Raw genomic sequence first — 8,885 nt, 5'->3', positions numbered from 1 at the left:
TACTTTTATTCTCACCTGGAATGCATTCCTTGCAGTACTTGAACTTCTCGTTGTTTTCACTATGAACTTCTGTCACATTTTTGTGTATACGTCGAATTACATGCAGTTGAAGATCGGACATCATTTCTTGCTATTTTAAAACATGTAATTGGAGGTCGGGCGCCTGGCAATATAAATTCTGAACCATGCACAGAGGTGCACGTGAACTTCTTGCAACAAATTTGAGTTTTTTATATACATCAAACTACTCTATTTTCAATTTGGACTTCTTGCACGTGAACTTCTTAAAAATGAAATTTTTAGTTTTTTCAATTTGGACTTCTTGGTGTTATTCATTTGTAACGCAAAATGATGATAATATTTTTTATGAATATTTAACTACTCCATTTTTTAAATCCTAACTTCTTGTTTTTTAGCTTCCTTTTTTCATTGTTTAATAATTAGGAAAATATGACTTTAGTTGTTCCTTTATTTTAATTTGAACTTCTACATATTATTCTTTAGTAGCAAAAAAAAATATGAGCTTTTATAAACTTCGCACTTCTCTGTTATTTTAATTTGAACTTCATAGTTTTATTCATAGAAAAAATATGTTTTTGAGTAAGCATCAAACATTTAAAAAAATTGAACTTCATAGTTTTATTTTTCCTAGAACCATAAATAATTTCTGGGTTTTCTCAATACATCAAACTACCTTTATTTTTTTAGTTTGAACTTCTTGATTTTATTTATTTCGTAAATGGAAATCTGAGTTTTTTTATAAATATTGGACCGCTCTAGTTTTGTAACTTGGAGTTCTTGGTTTATTTCTTTTACTAATGAAAAAAATCCCAGTTTTGTAATAAATATTGAACCGGCCAATTATTTAAATGTCTAGAGTTTTTTTATTTAGTAATGTAGAAATCCATTATTGAATAAACTTTTTGAATTGCTCTATTTTTCAATTTGACCTTCTTGGCTTTGTAATAAATATTGAACTTCTCTATTTTTGTAAATTTGAACTTCTAGTTTTTATTTGAAATGGGAAAACCAGTTTACATAAACTTTCTTGAACTGCTCTGTTTTTCTAATTTGACCTTCATGGTTTTCTAATAAACATTGAACTTCTCTGTTATTTAAATTTGAACCTCTAGGTTTCTTCTAGAAAAAGGAGAAAATCAAGATTTTTATAAATTTTGAGTGGTGCTATTTTTCATTTGAACTTCATAGCTTTTCCTTTAGTAACAAGGGAAAATCCTAGTTTTGTAATAAAAATTAAACCTCAATGTTATTTAAGTTTGAACTTCTAGGATCTTTTAAGAAATGGGTAAAATCTTTTTCTATAATATTCTAAAAATCTAGGTTTTGGAATATACATTGAACCGCTACTTTTTTTAATTTGAACTTTTAAGTTGCTTTATTATTTAATTATGTCACTTCGATAATGACGGCGGAACTTGCCACTGTCGGATCGAGCGATTGCCGTGATCGTGCTCCATCCACCCACTCCTACACGAGTGCGAAGCCGGGTGGAAGTGGGTCGCAAATTACTAGGATTTAGTATACAATCTTTTTTATTCTTCAAAATTCTTGGGGAATAGTACGCAAAGTTTTAGATACCGGCAATTTTTTTGAGTTTTTCCTCTAAAATCTCCGGTACATTTTTGCACATGGATTTCTTTTTATTGATTTTATTTTTTTCGAACTTCATGTTTTCTTTAAAATGAAGTATTGTACTTTTATTCCTAAACTTTTTGTGTTTCTCTGGTTGAACTTCCCGGCTTTTACGCACTTATTTTTTTATTTTTTTATTCTATGAATTTTATGTTTTTCCTAGTTGAACTTATAGGTTTCTTTTTTTCAGTTTCCAAACAGTAATACATGCGAGCAAGTGCTACCTGACACACATACATACGAGTACTACATGCAATGCTTTTTTGGTGAACTCACGTGACTAGAATACATATGAAAACTAATATATATTTTTCATATTGCTAATTGTATAGTACATGAAACAAACAAGCATACTCTATGCTTTGTACATGGAACACACTAGCGACAAGTCAAAAAAACACAATCTAAGAAGTGCGAGAGAAAGAAATAAATCCCCCCCCACACACACACACCTCTCTCTGTCTCTCTCTTCTCATTTTCTTTAACCACGAACACCAACATCAACTAAACTCTCTTAGAAGTATCTCTCTCGCAGTCATGTCAACTACAACAGTAGCATACCACGTAGCAGCCAGAAAGAGATGGTGGCATCGGGGTGGGCACAACAACTAGCAATGGCCGGCAGCAAATAGCAACAGAAGCAACCACGTCGCACGCACTGTCAGAGAAAGAGAAATGCACTGGCAGAGAAAAAGAGATGTCTAGCGGCAACCACTGGCATCAGTCTTTTTCTAGGTTCTAAAACTGAATTTACAAGTTGTTAATTGTACAATCAATAAAGGTTCAGTTCAAGCAAACATCAAAACTTCATTTCAGTCAAAAAAATATTGTACTATCCACGAAGAATAGATCGACAAAATTTTAGATAAGCTTAATGGTTTAGTTCAAGCAAACATCAAAACTAGTACATTCAGAAATAAATGGGTGGTGCTAGCTCGCTGGACAGCAAGATGGGTTGTCATTGTTCTTCTGCAACTACTGTCTGCAATTGCTCTGCTCATCACTGGACGGCAACTTAAGTACATCCACGTGGGTGGCCAAATGCTACACATCTAAAGTAGCGCAACAAGTTATTTTCTCTTGTAATTTTCTGTCAAATTACAGAATCTTTAGAACAACAACAACTAATTTCGCCTCACAGCAGAAACCAATAGCGACATCATGCACACACAGAACATGCCATCCGCGGCCTTCGCACTGGTTGGCTGATGTTAGGAGGTCATGTGTCGCTCCGGTGAATCTGTGATTCAACAAAGAGAAAGCCAAGGAAAAATTCACAAACATGAGAGTGAGTGTGGAGTAACATCAAACTGGACTTCTATCTGACGCAAAGTTGAACTTCGAATCTAAAGAATTAGTGGAAGAAGAAGAGCAGCAGAAAACGAGCTGATCACTCTGTTCGTTCTTGCGTTGGAGGAAGCAACTAGGAGCACGCGAGGTAATGGACTCGAGCCATACAGGGGGTTCTACCACACCGTGCACTGCAGTTCAATCACCAGCGGGATGAGGGATTGAGCTCATGATCTAGAAGACCAGAAGCACCCCCAGTTTTGCTCAGCTAGTTACCTTTTCTCCTCCTTCAATCTCCACGTGAGTAATTAAGATGCGTTGCTTTCTTCTGCCCTTGTGTTGATACAACAAGTCACCTGTATCTTCATGCACTTTTTTCTTGTTAATCACAGAACTAATTAGAGAGCAGTGTCAATGTCACGAAGAACAAAACTCACAAGTAGACTTTGGAATGGAATAGTACTTGAACGACATCGTTGACAAAGGTGGACTTCGGGATGATGAGCGGGGAGGTGATGGAGGAAGGGGCGCCGATGGTGGGGTTGGTGCAGACGCCCCCGTGGTGGCCGATAGTGCCCTGCCAGGAGTGCCGTCGTAGGTGGCGGTGGCATGGCGGCTGACAGAGATACCGGGGAGGCGCACATGGACGGGAGAGAGCAGTGAGGAGGCGCGCGAGGCATGGGTTCGTCGCCGGGAGGAGATACTGGGCGAGGTCGGAGGCAAGCTGGATGTTCGGGGAGGCGCGGCAGCGTACAGGGACGGATGGATGCGCGCCGGCGTTGGGGGTCGATGAGTAGCGACGCGTTGTAGAGGAGGGTGGGCGGCGGTGGCAGCGCGACAGGGGAGGGAGAAGGTGGCGGCGCGATTTGGGGAGGGATGAGGTGGTGGCGGAGCGATCCGGGAAGGGGATGTGGCGGGGCGATCCGGGGACGAGGGTGTAGCGGCGCGATCCAAGGAGAATGGCGGAGGTGGCGGCGTGATCCGCGGAGGTGGCGGCAATCTTGGGAGGGCGGCGGAGGTGGCGGCTCGATTTTGGGAGTTTGTCTGATGTGCAAAGTTTCGGGAGTTTTGGAACAACTCATCGCTGTCTATATAGTGCGTGCCGTGATCCAAATAGTTATTCTGATCCTGAGATATCCTGGGATTAGAATACTGCTACTATATATTCTGATCACGGGATCAGAATAATATTCTGATCACAACATGAACTTCCCGAGTAACGCGCCTGACCTTCTCCGAGTACTAGGTTGAACTTCAACTTAAAGGTGTTCAAATGGGGCTTGCGATATACTGTTGGAAAGCTATGGACACCAGTATCATGACCCAAGTTAAATTTTTGACAAAATGTAAGCGGTTTAAGAGAAGTTTTGAAAACCGTTTTTTCTTCGTACAAAAAACATGAATCGTATTTTTGATCGCATTTCTAAACCGTTTATCGGAATGAGGCAAATAATATGGCGTTGGAAAGCTGCTGCAAAACCGCTCCTTTGACATGTTGAAAGTTTTCTCTAATTCCCTATGGATAAAGAGTAATTTGGAAAATCGTAAAATTTCGCAAACGAATAACCGATTTCGTATTTTCAATGTAATTTCTAAACGGCTAATCCAATTGAGGCAAATGATAGGGCGTTGGAAAGCTTGTGAAAATGCGCTACTTTTTCATGTTGAAAGTTTTTTCTAATTTTGAACGGTTTAAAAGTAATTTAGAAAACGATCCAAGTTGCACCGAGTTTGTATTTTGAAATTAGTTTTTTAACCGTGTGTCCGGATGCAACAAATGATATGGCGTTGGAAAGATTGAGGAAATGCGAAACTTTTTTGTATATATTGTTTCTCTCAATTCCTTACTGTTTTATGTCAATTTTGAAAATGGCTAAAAACGTATTTTTGCCGTAATTTCTAGAAACTTTATCGGAATGGGGCAAATAATATACCGATGAAAAGCTAAGGAAAATGCAAAACTTTTTCATATTGATGGTTTTCTCTGATTCCTAGCCGTTTTCAAGTAATTTTGAAAACGACGGGATCATTCGTTCTGCCTTTATCACGAAACAGATTCTTTAAAAATGCACCGCATGAAGAACCTGAACTTCTTGGCATGTCTACTTGAACTTCACTATGTTTTTCACGTGCTTTTTTTGCCCGTACCTCTGGATCCACTGCTCGTAGCTCTCCATCCACTCACTGAAATTGAGCAAGTGATATAGTGATGGAAAGCTATTGTAAACACGCAACTTTTCCGTGTTGATCATTTTTTCATACTTGTGACGATTTTAGAAGTTTTTTATCTGAAATTCATTCAGCGTAGTAGTTGAACTTCCTGCTGTTTTCACGTTGAACTTCTGTAAAGTATTTTTGTTTGTAATTTTCTCATCCATTCGTCAGTGTTACACAAACGATATTCCTTTTGTACAAACCTCTCTCACAATAATTTTTTTAACTTTCTCCGACCGAGGACTTGAACTTGCACAAATGATATTCCTATTGTTCTGATGTAAATTAGAAAATGATGAGATCATGATTTCTGCCTTCATCATGAATGGAAAAGCACTGCGTGAAGTAGTTGAACTTCTCGGGCATGTCTGTTTGAACTTCACTCCGTTTTTGACGTGTTGTTTTTTGCACTGCTTGAAGTAATTGAACTTCTGGGGCATGTTTGTTTGAACTTCACTCTGTTTCACTTTATTGTATTTTTCTTATATGAAATACACACCATGTAGTACGTGAACTTCCGGTTGTTATCACTTTGAATTTCTCTCTGGTCTGAGAGAGTTATTTTAAAACACAAAAACATAATTTTTTTATGTATTTTGGACATCTAAATACACGGTGTACCTCTCTCACAAGAATTTTTTGACATTTCCTCGCCGAGTACTTGAACTTCTAACAACTTTTTTTCATTTATGGGTTGTTTTTAAAAGTGCAAAAAAAGGCGTTGTGTTTTTTATTTTTTGAACAAGTAAATCCTAGGTTTTAATAAACTCCGAACTTCTCTGTTATTCCAATTTGAACATCACCTTTTCATATTTTGAGTAAAGAATAGTATTCGATTTTTATACAGAAAGCTTATGAATCGGTGGAAAGCTTATGAATCGCAACAAGTTTTTCATGTACACATGTGTTACAAATTCGTTGCCGTTTGAGAGCAGTTTTTTAAATAGCAAAACAACGTTGTTTTTTACCTTTGAAAACAACATGTAAATGAACGACGGACATCTCGTAAATATAATTTTTGAACCATGCAGGGTGGGGCACGTGAACTTCTTACAACAAACTTTAAGGCTTTTAGTTTCATATTCTTTAATTCTCTTCTGAAACGCATTCCGTGAAGTAGTTGAACTTCCCACTGTTTTCACCTTGAACTTCTGTCACGTATTTTTGTTCAAACTCTCTTACAAGAATTTCTGAACTTTCTCGGGTAGAGCACTTGAACTTCTAGCAACAATTTTTTTAGCATTTTCTTTTTCATTCTTTTTTTAATACAAAATGCATACCGTGTAGTACGTGAACTTCTGGCTCTTATCAATTTTAATGTCCCTTTGCTTCTCTTTAGTAACATAAAAAATCTGAGTTTTTATAGACATCAAACCACTCTAACTTTTATATTCTCATTTGAAACGCATTTTGTATAGTAGTTGAACTTCTCGCTGTTTTGGACATCTATGTGTCATAGTTTTTGAACTTGTTTAAGGCTTCACCTTTTTTTAGTTTTTTTACATTAAACATGAAGGAAATATGCCCTAGAGGCAATAATAAAGTTATTATTTATTTCCTTATATCATGATAAATGTTTATTATTCATGCTAGAATTGTATTAAACGGAAACATAATACATGTGTGAATACATAGACAAACAGAGTGTCACTAGTATGCCTCTACTTGACTAGCTCATTAATCAAAGATGGTTATGTTTCCTAACCATGGACAAAGAGTTGTTATTTGATTAACGGGATCACATCATTGGATGAATGATCTGATTGACATGACCCATTCCATTAGCTTAGCACCCGATCGTTTAGTATGTTGCTATTGCTTTCTTCATGACTTATACATGTTCCTATGACTATGAGATTATGCAACTCCCGTTTGCCAGAGGAACGCTTTGTGTGCTACCAAATGTCACAATGTAACTGGGTGATTATAAAGGTGCTCTACAGGTGTCTCCAAAGGTACATGTTGGGTTGGCGTATTTCGAGATTAGGATTTGTCACTCCGATTGTCGGAGAGGTATCTCTGGGCCCTCTCGGTAATGCACATCACATAAGCCTTGCAAGCATTGCAACTAATGAATTAGTTGTGAGATGATGTATTACGGAACGAGTAAAGAGACTTGCCGGTAACGAGATTGAACTAGGTATTGAGATACCGACGATCGAATCTCGGGTAAGTAACATACCGATGACAAAGGGAACAACGTATGTTGTTATGCGGTCTGACCAATAAAGATCTTCATAGAATATGTGGGAGCCAATATGAGCATCCAGGTTCCGCTATTGGTTATTGACCGGAGACGTGTCTCGGTCATGTCTACATTGTTCTCGAACCCGTAGGGTCCGCACGCTTAAAGTTTTGATGACAGTTATATTATGAGTTTATGCATTTTGATGTACCAAAGTTTGTTCGGAGTCCCGGATGTGATCACGGACATGACGAGGAGTCTCGAAATGGTCGAGACATAAAGATTGATATATTGGAAGCCTATATTTGGATATCGGAAGTGTTCCGGGTGAAATCGGGATTTTACCGGAGTATTGGGAGGTTACCAGAACCCCCCGGGAGGTATATGGGCCTTAGTGGGCTTTAGTGGAAGAGAGGAGAGGTGGCCAGGGCTGGGCCACGCGCCCCTCCCCCCCCCCTAGTCCGAATAGGACAAGGAGAGGGGGCCGGCGCCCCCCTTCCTTCTCTCTCTCCTCTTTCCCTCCTCCCGAATCCTATTCCAACTAGGAAAGGGGGGGAATCCTACTCCCGGAGGGAGTAGGACTCCTCCTGGCGCGCCCTCTCCTGGCCGGCCGCACCCTCCCCTTTGATCCTTTATATACGGAGGCAGAGGGCACCCCTAGACACACAAGTTGATCCACGTGATCATATTCTTAGCCGTGTGCGGTGCCCCCTTCCACCATAGTCCTCGATAATATTGTAGCGGTGCTTAGGCGAAGCCCTGCGATGATAGTACATCAAGATCGTCACCACGCCGTCGTGCTGACGGAACTCTTCCCCGACACTTTGCTGGATCGGAGTCCGGGGATCGTCATCGAGCTGAACGTGTGCTAGAACTCGGAGGTGCCGTAGTTTCGGTGCTTGATCGGTCGGGCCATGAAGACGTACGACTACATCAACCACGTTATGCTAACGCTTCCGTTGTCGATCTACAAGGGTACGTAGATCACACTCTCCCCTCTCGTTGCTATGCATCACCATGATCTTGCGTGTGCGTAGGAAATTTTTTGAAATTACTACGTTCCCCAATAGTGGCATCCGAGCCTAGGTTTTATATGTTGATGTTATATGCACGAGTAGAACACAAGTGAGTTGTGGGCGATATAAGTCATACTGCTTACCAGCATGTCATACTTTGGTTCGGCGGTATTGTTGGACGAAGCGGCCCGGACCGACATTACGCGTACGCTTACGCGAGACCGGTTTTCTCGACGTGCTTTGCACAAAGGTGGCTAGCGGGTGAAAGTTTCTCCAACTTTATTTGAACCGAGTGTGGCTACGCCCGGTCCTTGCGAAGGTTAAAACAACACCAACTTGACAAACTATCGTTGTGGTTTTGATGCGTAGGTAAGATTGGTTCTTGCTTAAGCCCGTAGCAGCCACGTAAAACTTGCAACAACAAAGTAGAGGACGTCTAACTTGTTTTTGTAGGGCATGTTGTGATGTGATATGGTCAAGACATGATGCTAAATTTTATTGTATGAGATGATCATGTTTTGTAACCG

This window comes from Triticum urartu, chromosome 6 (genome assembly GCF_003073215.2).
Source record: "Triticum urartu cultivar G1812 chromosome 6, Tu2.1, whole genome shotgun sequence".
Classification (NCBI taxonomy): Eukaryota; Viridiplantae; Streptophyta; class Magnoliopsida; order Poales; family Poaceae; genus Triticum; species Triticum urartu.
Note: the sequence above shows the minus strand (reverse complement) of the source record.